Here is a 16,992-nt window from a genome sequence, read left to right as displayed (position 1 = left end):
TTAATTTTAATGAATATAATTTTGATTGATTTTTTTTGCACATTTTCGTCTTCAAATTGGTTAAGAATTATTTTTCAAGTAGACCTTTTGTAGCTTAAACGTGCATCAGTTGGTTGAAAATTTAATTCAAGAGCTTATGCGTGCACCCTTTGGAGTTAAAAATAGTCCAACAGATTTCCAGAGTTTGAAGAACAACGAAATTAGTCAAATAGAAGACTACTCCTTATATTTTGGCGGTTTTCATCCCAATTTTTTTTCCCGAAATAACAGAATTTCTAATCGATTTAACTCTAAAAATGCGCTTGGATTCAACAGATGAGATATAAATAATTTTTCACGATTCGCGGGACTTCTGAAAAGATATACCCTTTTCAACAACAAAAATTATGCAATTTATTCTAGCTCATCAGCTTTTAACCTGTTATTCAATTAAACAAAAAAAAAAAAAAACAAAACGAAGGGTCGATATCGCAAACCTGTCACGGATTAGACTTATTTTTTGAGAGGGCACCATTTAGTACTCGTAAGACTGGTATCGGTAACCCCGAAAAAAAAATAAAAAAAAATTTAAAAAAAAAAAACCCAGACGTGACACGATAAGAATATTTGACCGAAGACGATTATTTAATGTATGTATGCTTCACAAGTACCTTCGCTAACTAGTAGGTACTCTTTAACGTACTCTGACGAACGACGTCTCGCTTATCATCACCAGCTAGACGACGACAACGACGACGAGTATCTGAAAAAAAAAAACCTTATACAAAACACGCACCAAGTTGCAGTTGCTTAAGAAAAAAAAAAAGAAAAAAGAAACACAAGGCGAAGGCGCCCAGTTCTCCACAGTTTACCTACTTATGGGGGGTGATAAGCAGGCTGCGCGTTGCAACGCGTCGCCATGGTCACCTTTTTTGTTGAGAAGCGCTAAGGCCTACTTTTGGTATTACGCCTGCTGAGACTGTTTTGGAACAAAAGTTCAAACTTTGCTTCAAATTTTCCCTGCTACTCGCCAATTTCACTAATCAATTATCGATGAACACAACTCCTACTAATTGTTCAACCGATATGACGTACGTTCCAGGCGCATGATGAAGTAACTAACATTCGTCGAAAACAACAGCAACACCAGCAACAACGAGAACGACAAACGACGACAACGACAAGCAGGTTACTTGCGATAGCACAGGTGACATTTGCTAAAGGAAATACATAACAGAAATCTGTTTTCCGATGCGGCGCGGCTGTTTCTGTTTCTGCTGTTGCTGATTGTAATCTATCTGGAATATTTCGGTGTTTTTTTTTTTCGTTCAACCGAGGACGTTGCGATAATTGATTTGTCATTGGGTTGGAATGTTGTGGTTTTTACTCTGTTCTCGTAAATATGCTTTGGAGTTTTTGACAAAACACCGGTGATAAGAGACTGGTTGATGTGGAACTTTATGCGTATCAGTTTTGCTATCCTTGATCGTTCCCTTAACTGTCAGTTAACAGCTTTTATTCGGTCGTTTTGTGTGTAACCTCAATATTAATTGAAAATATAACAACTACTACATTGGTCATTGAGGTACGCTTTCAATGATATCACTTATAGGCTAATGCGAAATCTATGCTCATTCCGGAACTGGCTACTCTCAGTTGTCATCCAAAGTTCCGCATACCTTGCACTTACTACTGCAGTAACAACGCGTGTGTTTTACACTGAAAAATATATTGAAAAATTTACAATGAGAGTATAGATGTTTTTGCAAGTTTTTTCTCTTCTCCAATCTTTGATATAGGTATTCTAATGAACGTTTAAAAATTTCAGTAGAACAATATTGAAAACTTTTGCGTTAATATTTTTCTTAGTGCAGCTCCTATTAGCCGATCAGCTAGTGTGACCCATTCACTCTGCACCGGATTGGTTTTGATGACTGTTAGTAGTGAGTGGCAATGATCAGCAGGAAAAAAACCCCAACGAACGAAGTCCAGCCGGCTCATCCGCACGCGCGCGCTCGCCTACTCCGATCCGAAGCTTATTCAGCTTATATTACACAGCTTTCAATTTAACCCGACCCGATGATTCGATTCGTTCCATCGCCTTCCGCTTGAAGTTGAGACACACCGAGAGCAACAAAAAAAAACCATTACGGCTGCGTTCTGATGGTGGTGCGTTCGTTTGCTCATCAGCAGCAGCGCCCCACAAAACATCACAACAACATCAACAACAAACAACGCACCACCAACAACAGGGCGTTTTGCGCAATGTCACTCGGTCTGGCCTCCTGTTAACAGTCGGAGGAAGTCGGCACCGCTTCGGGCCCATTCAGAAGTCCCGAGGAACCCCCGAATCAAAAACGGGACTCGGCCCGGCCTAGGTCTCGTCGTCATCGAATCCGAGCCGAACCCGAAATCGGTCGTCGTTGGACGGACCGAAGATGATTTTTTTTGTATTGTTTTGTGTTCTTCCTCGTCTACAGACTGCGCTGCGCAGAGCGTTGTTGCTTCTTTTCCGCTTTCAACAATCGGCAAAAACGTCGCCGCCACCGCCTCAAACGAAGGTGATAATCATCTTTCCCGTCTCGAGACACGGACGGAGGAGGAAGCAAAAACTAAAGCAAGTCCGGCCCTGAACAGCTTCAGACGATTTGCTCAACCCAGTATGCGCTGGCTGGTCGCTGGATAGAATAGAATAGAGGCCAGATCGCACGGGAGCAGAGTAGGCGCAGAGCAAGAAAGTGCATATTTGACGATCACTGTCGCATGCTCGCAGAATGTTGTTGTTGTCGATTCGTTTGTTTTGGAACTGCCGCCGCTACCGACTGCAGCTGCGGATTTTGGGATGAATATAGAAGTTGAAGAGCAGCAGGCGGCGAGGTAAACGAAAGGAAGATTTTCGCAAATGCTGTCACTCATTAAGGGCTGTGGCTGCCACGTGAAGTGCAGTGTTGCAGTATTAGTCCAACGACGACCGATCAGCCTGCTTCGATGGATGGATGCACGCTTCTGCTGATGCGATCGAGTAGTAATAATCAGCTGGCTGTATAGTAGCTAAGCTCCAAGCGCGTGTCATTTGTTTGTTTGTTGTTGTTTTGCCTGTTCTAATAAACTGTCGTCGGCCACAAGCCACTGATTAGTTAGGCTAACCCAACGACGACGCATCAACATCAGACAGGGGATTGTTCGTTCGTTTGTCGCCCCAAACGAGCGTGAACTTGAAATCTAATTTACATGATTTAACGTGACAAGCTGCGCTTAACACACCGCGGCGAGCCGGCCGGGCAGATTCTCTCCCTACTGCATATGAACATACACTAGGTTATTTCGATTTGCACGCGAACGATCCAGTTGTAAAAGATTGGGTTTTTTTTCGGACGAGATCACTGCTGGGGTTGTATGTTTCTGTCAGGAAAATCTAAAAAAAATGTATCGTTCGATCTAAGCTTTATTTTTGTTGATTGAATACTCAACTTCACTCTTAAATCATTGATCCCAAAATGTATTAGAATAGTTCTATTAAGATTTAATCTTAGTTTAAGATTATCACATTCGATTTTGAAAAAGGTATTATTTTGACATGACCAGCACTTTACCTACTTCTATCAATGTACACGGAAACAAGTAATGAGCTAATATAACTACCCTATGGGTCGTCGTCTTCAAGTTTTTTTTTGAAGAATTTGCAAATAACTGAAAACGAGTACCTACTGCAGATATCTTCTAAAATCTTTCAAGGGTATCTGCAGTACTGATTTTAATGGTTGACTCAAATTTAGACTAATCAATGTACACCGTTGATCTGAATTCTGTTTCATACCAGTTCCAAATTGACATTATCCTGAACGCTGACATTAGAATTGATCTCAAACTTATGTGATTCTATCCCAATTTTTTTAAAGCAGTTTAAAATTAACCCACAGTATTGCTTTGTTTTCGATGCGTTGGATTTTTTTTGGATCATATCTTTTTTGAATTAGAACCAAAAAATAGGTCAGTACTCCAGTTACCTTTAGAAGTTACTAGCTGACCTGGTGTGCTACACCTTTCAAAATTAAATAAAATTTGTGAAAATTATTTAGATGCTCCATTTGAATTATCTTAGACAGTTTTTTTTTATATTCAAAAGCTAATCTGAAAATGGTTTTCTGATCATTGTTTTAAATCTGAAATTATGACTCCAATTTTATTTGCTTCGTCAGTTTTTTAGTTACGTCAAATTTACGTTAAATTAAGGTTAATCCGTCCCAGAAATTTTTACCCTCTATAGTCCCTGGAGTGTCGATTTGACACTCGCGACTTACCGATCTTTACATATAAAGTTTTGGAAACCTCGTAAAATAACTAAAATATGTTTCACAGACATTATTCCAGTGATTATTCACCTAAGACACTTCAGTTTTCCGTTATTCAAAGTCTAAGAAAAAAAAATCCGTGAAAAATGCTTCGAAAAAAAGACTGCAGATCAGCTACGGAACGCTCAAAAAAAATCTCTAAGTGTCCAAGCTGAAGTTAAAAGCTACACGTTGCACATAAAAATATAATTTTTGGAAATTTTTCAAGATCATGACCAGAAAAAAATATAAAAAAGTGGTGTTAAAATCGGATTTCTCAATCAATGAACCGTCAAAATTAATCTTAGATCACACCAGCTAAATTTTGAAAAGAGAATTAAATATTTGATCTAATATGGCACATTTTTGCATTTTTAAACTGTCAAAATACGAAACACGGATTTTTTTCGAGTTTTCAAATTGAACTTTGATCTTTGAGTCAATTTGCAATTTCTCAGGTTTTCTCGCGAGAGTAGGCGATGACTTTTGCCAACCGCACGCGTTTTTCTTTTCGTCCGCGAACATTTCATTAAATCCTAAATTATTAATCGGAAAATGGACATAAATTTGTCTAAAAGTGTATTCAAGTGAAGGCTGGGATAAAGTGTAAAAGTTTCCACCGGCGGAATCCCGGTGAAGTATGTATAATTTCATGAAAAGAGTTGCTAAACAGGTGGGACAAGGTTTTTGATAGCGAATACCGGCCGGAAAAGTGTTATTTTTTCTAAAATTTGCAGTTTTAATGTGAAAATATCAGTTATATACACGGAAAATACTATTTCCCTATGATCGGACACGGTTTTCATCAGTTTTGCACACTGGCTTATGTTGAATATAGTTGTTTTGTGATGTTGGGTTTGTGCATCAAAGATTTTGTTTCTTGAAAACGAAGTGTTGTGCGATTGAAGGGAATGCACGTTTTCATCCAATATTTATGCAACAGGTGGATGCCCTGAAGTTACCAAATATTAGAGTGCAGGTTTATGTTAAAAATCTGAATGTACAGATATGGACTGCAGTTAAAAAAAGTGAATTTATGGTGACTTTGGGTGATGCGTTTTTTGTTTCTTTCCCATGAAATGTTTGCTGCATGCTTGCTTTTTGGTTCCCAACGGAGGTTCAAGGCATGCTATGATTTTTTCGGTGGTCATTTTTTTTAAATGACAAACCAATTAATGTTTGAGAAATAAAGCTGCAGTAAGCTAAGTATCATTGAGAATAAGGTTATTCATAACTATTTTTTTGCCATTTATTAAATCTTATCATAACAATTTTGCTTGTGGAATTTCAAAAGAATGCTTTAATTTGTGTTGGGAACACATCATGTATTTTTGATGGGTCTGATTATATTGAATTTACTTAAGACTTTGCTAAATTTACAGAAAAATCAATACGTCAAATAATTTTGCATCTGACTAAAATCTTAAAATAACCGTTTCGAGTTCTCAAAGACCTCATGTTTTTTGTTTTGTTCTTTTTTACTTTCAAGCGCGAGTAAAGGCACTTTATCCTTGGTCGATGACCAGAAATGATGGTACAATTCCAAGTTCTCCAGATGTAAAACCTTGTTTCATGATGATGATGATGGAAACCCTTGATTGAAGATTTCTGTGTACAAAGTAACTCAGTTCTAGCAGATGAAGGATGGGTTATATTTATTCCATAGATTCAATTATCAACAAGGAGCACATTTTCAGCTAGTGCTTCCACCGCAATGCTCCTTGTAGCGTATGGTACATGCTTCTTTTTTTAAACTCAAAACTGGTTCAAAACAGCACTTCAGTTGCAGCCCTCAACTTTGAGTTCGACTGGGCAATCACAAAACTAAGTTCTGACCAAGGTTGCCGAAAAAAAATCTGTGTGGTTTTGAGAAACAAAATTCTGACTTTCTGTGATTTTACCTCAAAATTCTGTGATGGATTTCTGATGCTATTTCCTTTGATTTTATTGAAAATTCATGAGAAATTGAGTCTTTTTTATATTTAAGATGGAAAAAAATCAATTACCATTACCAATGTTATCATACTTTCCCTATTCAAAGAAAGAAATCTTAATTTTATTTTGGCCACAAAAATTTTGTTTTTGGAAATCCATTCAAAATTCGAAAATTCTGTGAAATCTGTGAATATTTCAAAATTCTGTGTTCTGTGACACAGATTCTGTGATGAAAATTTGCCAAAAATTCTGTGAAATTACAGATTTTTCTGTGATTTTGGCAATCTTGGTTCTGACTGGCATACTCAAACCTTAGTTCGAATAGCCGAGCTTCGATTTAAACTTTCTTCATGCCTTTTTTCGTAGCTACTCAAAATGTAGTTAGGCATCCGAACTAGCTCAGTGCTTTCAGTTCAACATACACAAAGAGGGTTCAATTTCTAGTTCATTAGATCGATCTCAGTTTTGCTCCCCATTTTTGCTCGCCGGAGGATAAAGGGGATTAGTTTTAGTTCGCAGTTCGAACTCCGTTTGGAACCATCTCAAGGAGGAAAACTGGAACTCAACTTTAGTACATACGATCGACCTATGATTTGACCACGATCAAAACATCACTTCAGTGGCAGCCCTCAACTTTGAGTTTGACTGGGCAATCGCAAAACTAAGTTGTGACAAGCGAACTTCAATTTGAACTTTTTTTATGCCATACCTTTATTCATAGCTACCCGAAATGCGGTTCGGCAAAAATGGCACGAATGGGATTAGTTTTGAGTTCGCAGTACGTCCTCTGCAAGGAGGAAAAAGGGAACTTAACTTTAAGTTCATAGAATCGAACTATGTTTTGAACCTCGGTCAAACTTGGTCAATTTTGAGTTTGAAAAAAGGAGCTACTGGTGGTCCATGCTTCTTTTTCCCTTTATTCCTGACGTCTCTGCGTTCCCTGCTGCACAGCTTGTCCGACCATTTTATAATTTTATACAGTGAACGAAATAAGAATAGTACCACTATGTGTTTTGCTTGTAAAAATATGAATGATTGAAAATCATCAAAATTTTCTTCTACAATTTGTTTTGAATTGTTTAACGATTAAATCAAGCAAAAGTTTACTTTTTTGAACGTTGCAATTGGCGTTGAGGACCAAAAGTATGAAAAAAGGGTGCGAAATAAGAATAGTGCCACTTGTGTTTTTCAACAAAAATTAGATTATTTTTAAAAATTTACTCTTCTACTCTATAAAAGTGAATAATAATGCTTCTATGAATTATTTGAACAGATAACTGCAGTTTTAGGAATTTTCTAGAATTTCAAAGGTTTTCAAAGGTTTTAAAAGGGGGTTATAAGAGATGCTCCTCTAGCGTTTAGGAATTTGATATTTGAGCTATAATACTTTATCAAACTGCTTGATTTCTTCATTAACATTCATTAGTATGATGCAAAATGACGGAACATAGATTTGAGGCTGAATTTGTATAAAAAAATAATTTCATTTTTTTATCCTAATTATGTAATGTTTGCCAAATTTATTTCATAAACTTGTCATATTTTATCACAATTGTATGTATCATATTTTATCACAATTGTATTGTATTTATCACATTAGTCATAATTTTGACATTTTTGTCATAATTTGATGAAAATTTTGTCACATTTTTATCACATTTGTCATATTTTCAACAGGATGATGTTGATTTATTTTCATTGTTGTGGAAGTCATGTTTTTGTCATATTTAGCAGATTTTTCTTGTCATACCTTTACCACATTTGTCATAATTGTGTCATGTTTTTTTAAATTTAAATGCCAATTTTTTGTCATATTTTTGTCGCATTTTCGTCATAGTTTTGTTTGTGTCCCTTACATTCGCCCCAAACGCCCCCTCGCCAGCGTTTTTTTCGCCAACCCGAATACTCTTTTCATAACCTTCCTACCTCTTCACACCTTTTGTAAAAGACGTATTTTTTATTTAAAAAAAATCCTTCAAAAATAGCGATTCCAGCAACCGTTCAATTTCCTCAAGTCTAGCGAGTCGAGCAATCTTTGTCACCATTCAACTAACATAATGATTATAGAATTGACCTTTTTTTTCATTTTCAGCAAAGCTTGAAATTTAAAATGAAACCTGCATAAAATTTAACTGAATATTTCAAACACTGATTATTTGCATCACTAGTAGTCATAAAAGACTTGAACAGGATCAGATCAGCATTTTTTTTTGTTTTTAAAACATCCATTTTATAAAGCAAAATAGCTAATTCAATGTGAAAGTTGTTCATGGTTGTTAACTTTTGTCATTGACTGTATATGGTGAAGAGTAGAGGCCCTAAGTTGCTACCCTGGGGAACTCTTTAAAATAGGCTTCCTACATAGCTAAATGACTAGCTTAATTGAAGAAGGCAACTCTAATGAACAAAAATAAAACATTATTTCAAGAACATCTTATTGGATTATAATCAGTTATTTAACGATAAGAATTAACTTATCAACTTATTAGTTAAATATACTGTTATTGACGTTTTGGATGATGTTTCGAAGTTGTTATAGGACATTCCAGAGGCATTACTGTTGTTTTCTGTTAAACCCTCTTAAAACTTTTATCGGAAAGACAGAACTATGCATTCCCCGAAAAAAAAGGTCAAACCAAGAGAATCTTCACCCCGAGGATGGAGGTTATTCCCTGGAGGCACTCTAACAAATCAATCATTCAACCAACCGTTACGGTGTAAATAGTAATGAAACGCATTTAAACACTGACTGACTGACTGACTGAATGTGTTCAAGAAAATGATTTAGTGCACTCGTTTGACGATAGAAATAATTAAGATCGCCAATCTAAGCAGGCGCGAGTAGTAGTTGTTAGTAGGGTTGAGCGCTAAAAGCCGCCTCGTTTTAGAAGCAAAGAGGAAGCAGAGGGAGAAACGAATAGGAAAAGTGTTGACGAATGCGCCGGGAAGTGATGTGGAAAAAAAATGCGCCACACCACTTGGTGGGAGCGTCAAATCAACTTTAACTCGGTGTATGAATGTCGCTCGATTTAGTGCACTACCGTTAGGTTCGTCGTTTTTTTTTCTCCAGGCAGCGACTCAACTGCATCTGCTCTATCATCGCTCGTGTCGTTGGCAGGTGGAATGAAGCGATGCAGGGGTACGTGCAGGGAAACTGCATCTTCGTTCAGATTTGTATTTATGTATGTTATAAAAACACAGATGATTGCCATGCCACTGCGCCAGGTTGTCGTTTCTGCGCCTACTATCTACATACACCTATAGGTGTCTGCGCAAGTCTGCTGCGGCCCATCAGTCGGTCGACGTGCGGTGGAATCCATAAATCATCTAAGCCGCAAAGGCGCTTCTTCGAAACTCGTCTGCCTGCCTGCCTACTGCGATGGACAGCGATCGAGATGTTCTGCCATTAGCATTACTTCTATTGCTGATCTGGAGGCAGGGATTGCTTTGACGCTTTTCAAATGATTTTTTGTTCTTTTCGAACAAGTTTTAAATCGATTTAGCAAAGGCTTGCTACGATAAGCGGCACCGCAAGTGCCGCATATGTATGTACAAAAGACATCAAGGTTATAATATCCGGACAGCTCCGGTTCAAACGAAGACCAGGAGTAATGAGCAGTAAGCGAAACGCGTTAAGTTGATTTGGTTTACTTTTATCTCGCTGGAAGGTCTTGAAAACTTAAGTTCCTTAGGGTTTTGGTTACATTAAAAAAAAAAGATCCATGTGTTCACAAAATATGCCGAACCCAAATATTTTTGTTAATCTGACTCAATCGGTCAATTTAGGATAAAAGTTTGAATGGGCCCGAGAAGGCAACATTGGGGTTACTCTTATTTTTGTGCAACGAATTGCACCTTGCAGTGCCAAAAAAGGAGGTGCCCACCTCCCGCTCTCTCTCTCTCTCTTTCACTCACTCAGCCGCAAACTAAAGATCACAGGGTAGTGACGGTGGCCCGGTTTCGATTTGTTTGTTTATGATGGCGGCTCGAGTGTAGCAGCAATTTCGAGCAAACATCAGGCCCCAAAATTTTGGCAACTCGTGATTTGACTGCGACTGTTATGGGAGCCTTCGACCTTATTGCAGCATGCACAAGTCTCGCGTTTCTGAGGGTGTGGAGGGCACGTGTTTTGGAATGCGTGGGAAAATGGCCCACTGGCTAATGCACAGATTCGTCCAGCAGGTCACATGAATGCCAACCTAAAACTCGAGCGAATGTGGACAGTGGATTGTGGTAAGGTGGTCGATGGCGACGTGTCACGCGAAAAAAGTAAATATTTGGACGCGCCGGAACGATTATTCCGATTATGATCGACAATTCACCGGACTCTGAACGCGCGCTCGAGACTTGTTTATTTGGATAACTCTGGTCCCGCTGCACGACGTCAATGGCGACGAAGGTCGACCTGTCAGTGGACATCCTGGGTGTGATAGGTTTTTAAAAAATTTAAAAGTTGTTTTTGATAAATCATTCATGACATTTTATACTCAGAAAACAGTTCTTGTCTAGTCCTGTCTAGTTTTTGTCTCTACTTCATGACATAAAAAAGTTATATTTTATTTTCGATTTTCGAAATGGGTTAAAACTTTGTTTCTATAGGATGTAAATATTCTTAGTTGATAAGGAAAGCAATAATCAGCAAATCAAAAAAATGGTTCTACAGTGAGCGAAACAAAAATAGTACCACTATTTTTCTTGCATGTTATAATATTAATGATTGACAATCGTCAAAACTTTCTTCTACAATATGTTTTAAATTATTCAACGGATGAATCAAGCATAGGTTTACTTTTTTTTGGACTAAGCTAATGGCGATGAGGACCGAATATATGAAAAAAGTGCGACATAAGAATAGTACCTCTTATGTTTTTTTTTACAAAAATCACTACTATTTCTTAAAATTTACTGTGGAAAAGTGAATAATAATGTTTCAACGAACTTTTTGAATAGATAACTGCCTTTAAGGAAATTTCTCATGTTCCAAAGGTTTTTAAAAGGATTTTCGTCTACTACAACGGAATTTTACATTTCAGCTATAAAACATTATCAAACTGCTTAGTTTTTTCAGTAACATGTAGTGAAATGATAAAAAAAAACATTTTGGGTAAATTTTTATTCTGAGAAATAGGTTGGATTAAAAAACCCTTTATTTCTTTTTCAGTAATCCACACTTTCCTGATTCAAGTCGTAGATGGCAGCACTTTCTTGCAGTTACAACCAAATAAAGTCTCAATATTGATTTTCCGAGTTTATCCAGGCCCATCTGCACCATTTCGAGTTATTTTTCATACACAGTTTTGTTGGAGTTTACACTGAAGGAAGCTTCGCTGGATTTGCAAAAATCTCACCAGCACAGGTATATCCCACCGTCGAAATTACTGCTCATCTCAACTTCCTGGGCAACTGCAAATCATACCAAAAATACTGCTGGACCAGATGGCTATCAAGTTCCATCGAAATGTACAACATTATTCTGATTATCGGATCAAAGAATCATTTTTTAGTGACCTTGATGCTTTTTTTTTTAAATTCAAATTCAGCTCAATTCTGTGTTTCATTATTTCACGACATGTTAATGAATAAATTAGGCAGTTTGTTAAAGTAGTTTAGCTGAAATGTAAAATTTCTTAATGCTAAAAGAAATTCTATCAAGTGGTTTTTGAGATAGCGTCCAATACTGAAGTTCATGGACAACATTTTTTGGGCTGGATCGAGAAAATCCAGAAAAGTTCCAGTGGGCGACCCAAAAACAGGTGTAAATCAACTATTCGACCAAAGCTTACATGGTAAATCGTTTAAAAAGTCCTAGAGGATCCAATAGTGAGCTAAAATATGAATAAAAGTAAAGATTTTTGATTCCATTAAGTGAGAGGAATGTGAGAAGTTTTTTCGTCCAGCTGACTTATAAATAGGCCTGACTTCATTTCTATAACGTAAAAAAGCTGCCCACCGGAAAATAAACAAAATGCGGTGGCAATCGTGCGCAAAATATGTGGACTGCTTGTGGGGAGATATTTTGAAAAATTTCGTAATGGACAGCAAAACAAACTCTTTAGCAGTCACCTGGCAGGTTTCCAACTAGAAACTTTTCATCGACAAGTCTCACCTGTATTTCACGGAGATAAACAAGGAGAAAAAATTGAAAAAAAAATGTCTAGTACTTGAGGAGGCTAACGATCAGTGAAAATGCAACTTACCCAGTCTTTTATAACGATTGACTTTATTTTTTTTTTGTTTCGATTATAGTCGTTTTACCATCACTATGGCATTCGCGACTTTATCAACGTTGCATTTGGCGGATCGTTATTGAAAAACTTATCCGGTACAACTGTGTTCGATGTTTACTCTGAGGCTCGAACTCGCGGACATCTGCTATTGACTTTATGAATGGCTAAAAATACAAAGAAGACTGCCTTCAAATGCGCCCGTTTATCTGCAAAGCACTTCAATAGGTCCCAAAAAGTTTATACTCTGTTTATGTTGGAGTAGAATCGTGCCATTACGCAAAAACGGTGGCGGAGTGATAAAAAGTCAACTATACTTTTCTTTCACTTTCAGCTAATCACTGGGGTCTCTAGACCTAGTTGAATGATTTTTACCCATAAATATCTGCCAAATAGTTGGTTTCTAGTTATTTTAGGATCTACCTTCCCCACAATTTGTGCCGTTTCTTACATATTTTGTAGAGCTACGTAGTTTTTGTTCACCTTAGCGAGTTCAAGATATTTGAAGTGTTTTTTTTTTCACTTCAAGTTAGCAAATAAAATGAAAATGTAACTCAATGATAATCCCCTGATGATGATTTTAGAGGCATCGAAACGTTGAACGTTTGAAACATAGCTTTTTGGAATAATGTTGGTCATTTTCCTAGGAAAGCTTCCACCCACCCAGTAAAGAAGTTGAAGAAGAGTCAATTCGCCTCCTAATAGAAGCTTCTCAAAGATTCAAACGATGTCGGTTAACGAGTGGCGCGTGCTGGATTTTTTAACCAACCCCTATGATTAAGTGAAGGCCTAAAAAAGCGAAAACAGATGTCCTTTAGAGAAGGCAAGTGGCACCTTTTCATTAGTCCTTAGGAGTTTCGTCTTCTCCTTTTTCCTTGGTCGCTATCATCGTTAGCAGTACATACTCACATTCACTTGTTCCTCGTCACCCACCTCTCTCCTCTCGCTATCACTCTCCCTCTCCCACTCTCTATTGCTATCACTCGCTCACATCCCGATGATCAGTCAGATTCAGCCAGCAAGCCAGCCAGCGCGCGGCTGATGATGGTCGAAAACAGCTGTCCTGGCTGGGTTAAGGAGACGATCATCAGCCGCACGCGCGCTTGCTTCTGCATTACATGCACACCACATGTCCATCCACCTGCCACCTGCCAGTCGTCTCGGTCTCGAAAAAAATGTATCCAATCCCTCTCACCTGTATGTGTTTATTTCACGAAATTTGTCCGCAGGAGCTCCTCCCGGTGACGATGATCCAGAAACGATCGATCGATCTTTCCCCGCGTTCCGCTTTCCTCGACGACGTTGATGATGACAGCTAATCCAGTAAATTGTCTTCAAGTTTGTTCAGTTGGACCTAGTTTATGTGCTAACAAGTGTGTTGTTCTAGAAAACAGGTGCAATTTGATTACACACTCGCTCTGTACCTGCTGCTCGCTTTATCACACTTATCTCTCACTTTGGGGCAGCGAAGCGAGAGACCGCGCAAACAAAGTAGGCTCTTCTTTGATCGATTTGTATTGATGACAACAGCAACAACAATCTTCACTCACTGTGATTTTATCTTTTTTTTCTAGCACTCGCCTTCTTCCTTCAGCAATCGCCTACTTTGCTGCGTTGAAGGTACGTACTTCTACTCTTTCACTTCGTTTACTTTCTTCCTAAGCACATCAACATTCACCAAGGTAGGTATTTCGCCGCTACTTTCTTCTTTTCTTTTGCTCAATGTTGCAGAAATGATGTATTTGTTGCCGTTTTACTTCGATGTCTTCCTGTTTCACTGTCGTAACACACGCGTGCTAACACAGCTTTTTTTGCTAGTTTAGTAGCATCTCCGGATTCTCTTCGCCTTCGCTTTGCGCTCGTTATTCTGCTGCTGTTCACACTAGGCAAATTTGTGTTGACACTTTGTTTTCACATTTTTTTTGCACTATTGCCGTTTTGTTGTTGTTGTTGTTGTTGTTGTTGTTGTTGTTGTTGTTGTTGTTGTTGTTGTGTAGCTCGCTACTATTGTTGGAAGCGTGTGTCGATTTGTTGTTTTGATTCACTGGTTATTCGTTGTGTACCAATTTAAAGTGGCTTATTACACTTCACACCCAACACAGCAGCTTAACCATCTATAGAACCATTGGCATTGGCACTAGAAACTGGCGGTCGGTCGCCACACTTCTTTGGGTTCAACGGACAGCTGATTTCCAATGGCAACTGGATTCTAGGCGCGCACCGCCTGCTTCGGTTTGCAATATTCTGATATACTCGGTTACATAAATGACATAAGGATATCCATTAGCTGCTGTTTCCTTCTTCTTGCCACTGCGTTCACATCATTCAATCATTCCCCTAATAATAATATTCTTCTTTTTGTATGTTTGCTTTCGGCCAGAAATTCGTCTGACTTCCACAACACCAGAAAGGGAAAAACTCAACGTAGGAACCCACATTCACATTGCACACGGATCCGTTTCCTATTTTTTCTGGTTTCAGATCCTTCCCTTCTGTGTTGTTTTCCTGCTCGTTTTCGGTGCTTTTGTTTTGCTATACTTTTCCACAGCCGCACAACCGCCGAACAGAAACACAAACCCGGACACGGGTTTTCGGCACCGTTTCAAAACAGAACAGAATTCACAAAAGCCCGACTGATGATGATGATGACAAAACGCTGTCGATCGCAGTAGGCGCTGTCAGGACACTCCGGTTCTACGGCAAACTGACAGATGCAACGATTTTTTTCCTTTCTTGCCTACTACATTGGTTTGGTTCATCCTTTTTATACATTCATTTTTGTATGTACACTTTTAAACCGTTTTATTTTTCATATTTATTTTACTTATTTATTCGATATTATTCTTCTGTTTCACTTTTGTTATCCTTTACTTTTCTTTTATTTTTATCCTTATCACCACTGAACAGAACTGGATGATTATCTTTTCTTCTGTCGCTAGAACAAGTGATCCACGTAGGCTGTTTGTTTACCAAAAAATCACTCACCCAAAAAATGGAAGATCTTAGTAGACCGACCGTTTTATGCTAGTAGAAAACCTACTTCAGGGACACTCCGCGGAAGCAGCGCACTACTAATCGTTGTATCGTGTGGATTGATCCCAATCCACTGCTGCCGAATGTCCTTTCCCTGCTGCTAGTGCTGTCTCGGTGTCCAGCTGTGATGATGAGTAACTTCTCCCCAACCAAACACTTCAGATCCGAGGCTGGTCTTCGCGCGTCAGCTCGAGAGGTAAACGATAGACTAAACAGGCCGATTGATATTTGCCTCGGCCACAGTCAAAACCAGCAAACGCAGCCAGCCAGCGACGATTTCAACCACACAGGCACACAATACTAACATACACCAACAGCAGCAGAGCAGAGCAGCGCACAATCACTCAGCGAACACGAAAGAACCATCGGAGAAAACCTTCAGCAGGTCACTCACGCGATGCGACTCCACACAATTTCACAGCAGATGAAAAATAAAAGTATAGGAACACGAGCGCGAGATCTTTCTGTCAGTGAGATACCTCGCCTACTGTGTGCCGTGAAAATTGTCGGCATGTCTGGGAAATTGAGTGACTCTTTTGAAGGGTTTCGTTTTCTCTCCCTCTGTATTCCTTTGATCCACGGCGGCGATAAATTGAGAGAGAATTGACTCAAATTAACTCACACCATACGTTGGGTAGGTACGCACCGCCACCCTTTCGTTCCGTTTTTTGGTGACCCTCCCGCTCTCGAGTGACTTTCCATCCCACCGATCCACCCAGCGCAACAACACCAACTCCATACAGAAAATTGAACCTTCAGAGAGACCAGAAACTGTTTTTGTTCGAGTTGGGCTGATTTTCTGTCTCATTTTTCCCTCAACAAACCAACTAGGTGGAGTAGGCATTTTTGACAGTTCAAACTTGAGTGTCAGTCTCTTTCTGCTAGAGGAGTTCCAGCGACAAGAAAAACCATCAACAAGGAAAGGAAGCGATGGACGATGGCAGAAGCAGTGCAGCAGCAGCGAAGGGCCTCTTGTGGGTAAACAGCGCGCAAAAGACGCGATTGTGGAGTAAAAACATTAATTTTAGGTGGATGAGTACTGAACCCAACTATGGTCTGGCATATCATACGGCAGAGGAATGATAGCAAAGGGGAGATGTGAAGGCACACTCACCACTCACACGGCACGTTATACAACTAACTAACTAGCTAGCGAGGCGACCAAACAGAACGTAGATGGCGCTCCGGATGAGCTGGATAGCAAAATATCAGCACAATTTCGGTCACACAGGAGGCGAGGAGTTTTCGGATTCGAATACATATGTACGACTTGCGCGGTCTACTGTTCTTATGGAAAAATTTTTCCATGTTAATATTTTGGTTTTTTTCCAATTTCCCTGGGCTCTGTAAGATTCGCTCTGATTGAAAAGCGAGAAAATACCTGAGACAATTGGAAGCTCAAAACAAAAGTCATTTTGTGAAATAGTTAAATTATTTCACTATGCACTTACTAGAGCATACATCTTAAGTTGGTCTTGTACACCTTATGC

The 16,992-nt window shown here is 38.9% G+C and overlaps 1 protein-coding gene across 2 annotated transcripts in view; it reads right to left on the bottom strand.

The window, feature by feature from the left end:
- LOC129758225 (zinc finger MIZ domain-containing protein 2-like) overlaps positions 1 to 15,766 on the bottom strand; it is a 242,085-nt gene extending 226,319 nt beyond the window's left edge. The window contains exon 1 of one of the 2 annotated variants that reach the window (XM_055755689.1): positions 13,665 to 15,766. The gene's annotated coding sequence lies outside the window, so the exon portion shown is untranslated. The remainder of the gene's footprint in view (positions 1 to 13,664) is intronic. The other variant, XM_055755691.1, reaches the window with a different exon arrangement.
- Between the last annotated feature and the right edge of the window lie 1,226 nt (positions 15,767 to 16,992).

The sequence above is a fragment of the Uranotaenia lowii genome, chromosome 3, assembly GCF_029784155.1.
Source record: "Uranotaenia lowii strain MFRU-FL chromosome 3, ASM2978415v1, whole genome shotgun sequence".
In the NCBI taxonomy this organism is placed as follows: Eukaryota; Metazoa; Arthropoda; class Insecta; order Diptera; family Culicidae; genus Uranotaenia; species Uranotaenia lowii.
Note: the sequence above shows the minus strand (reverse complement) of the source record. Positions and strands in the feature narration are given on the sequence as shown.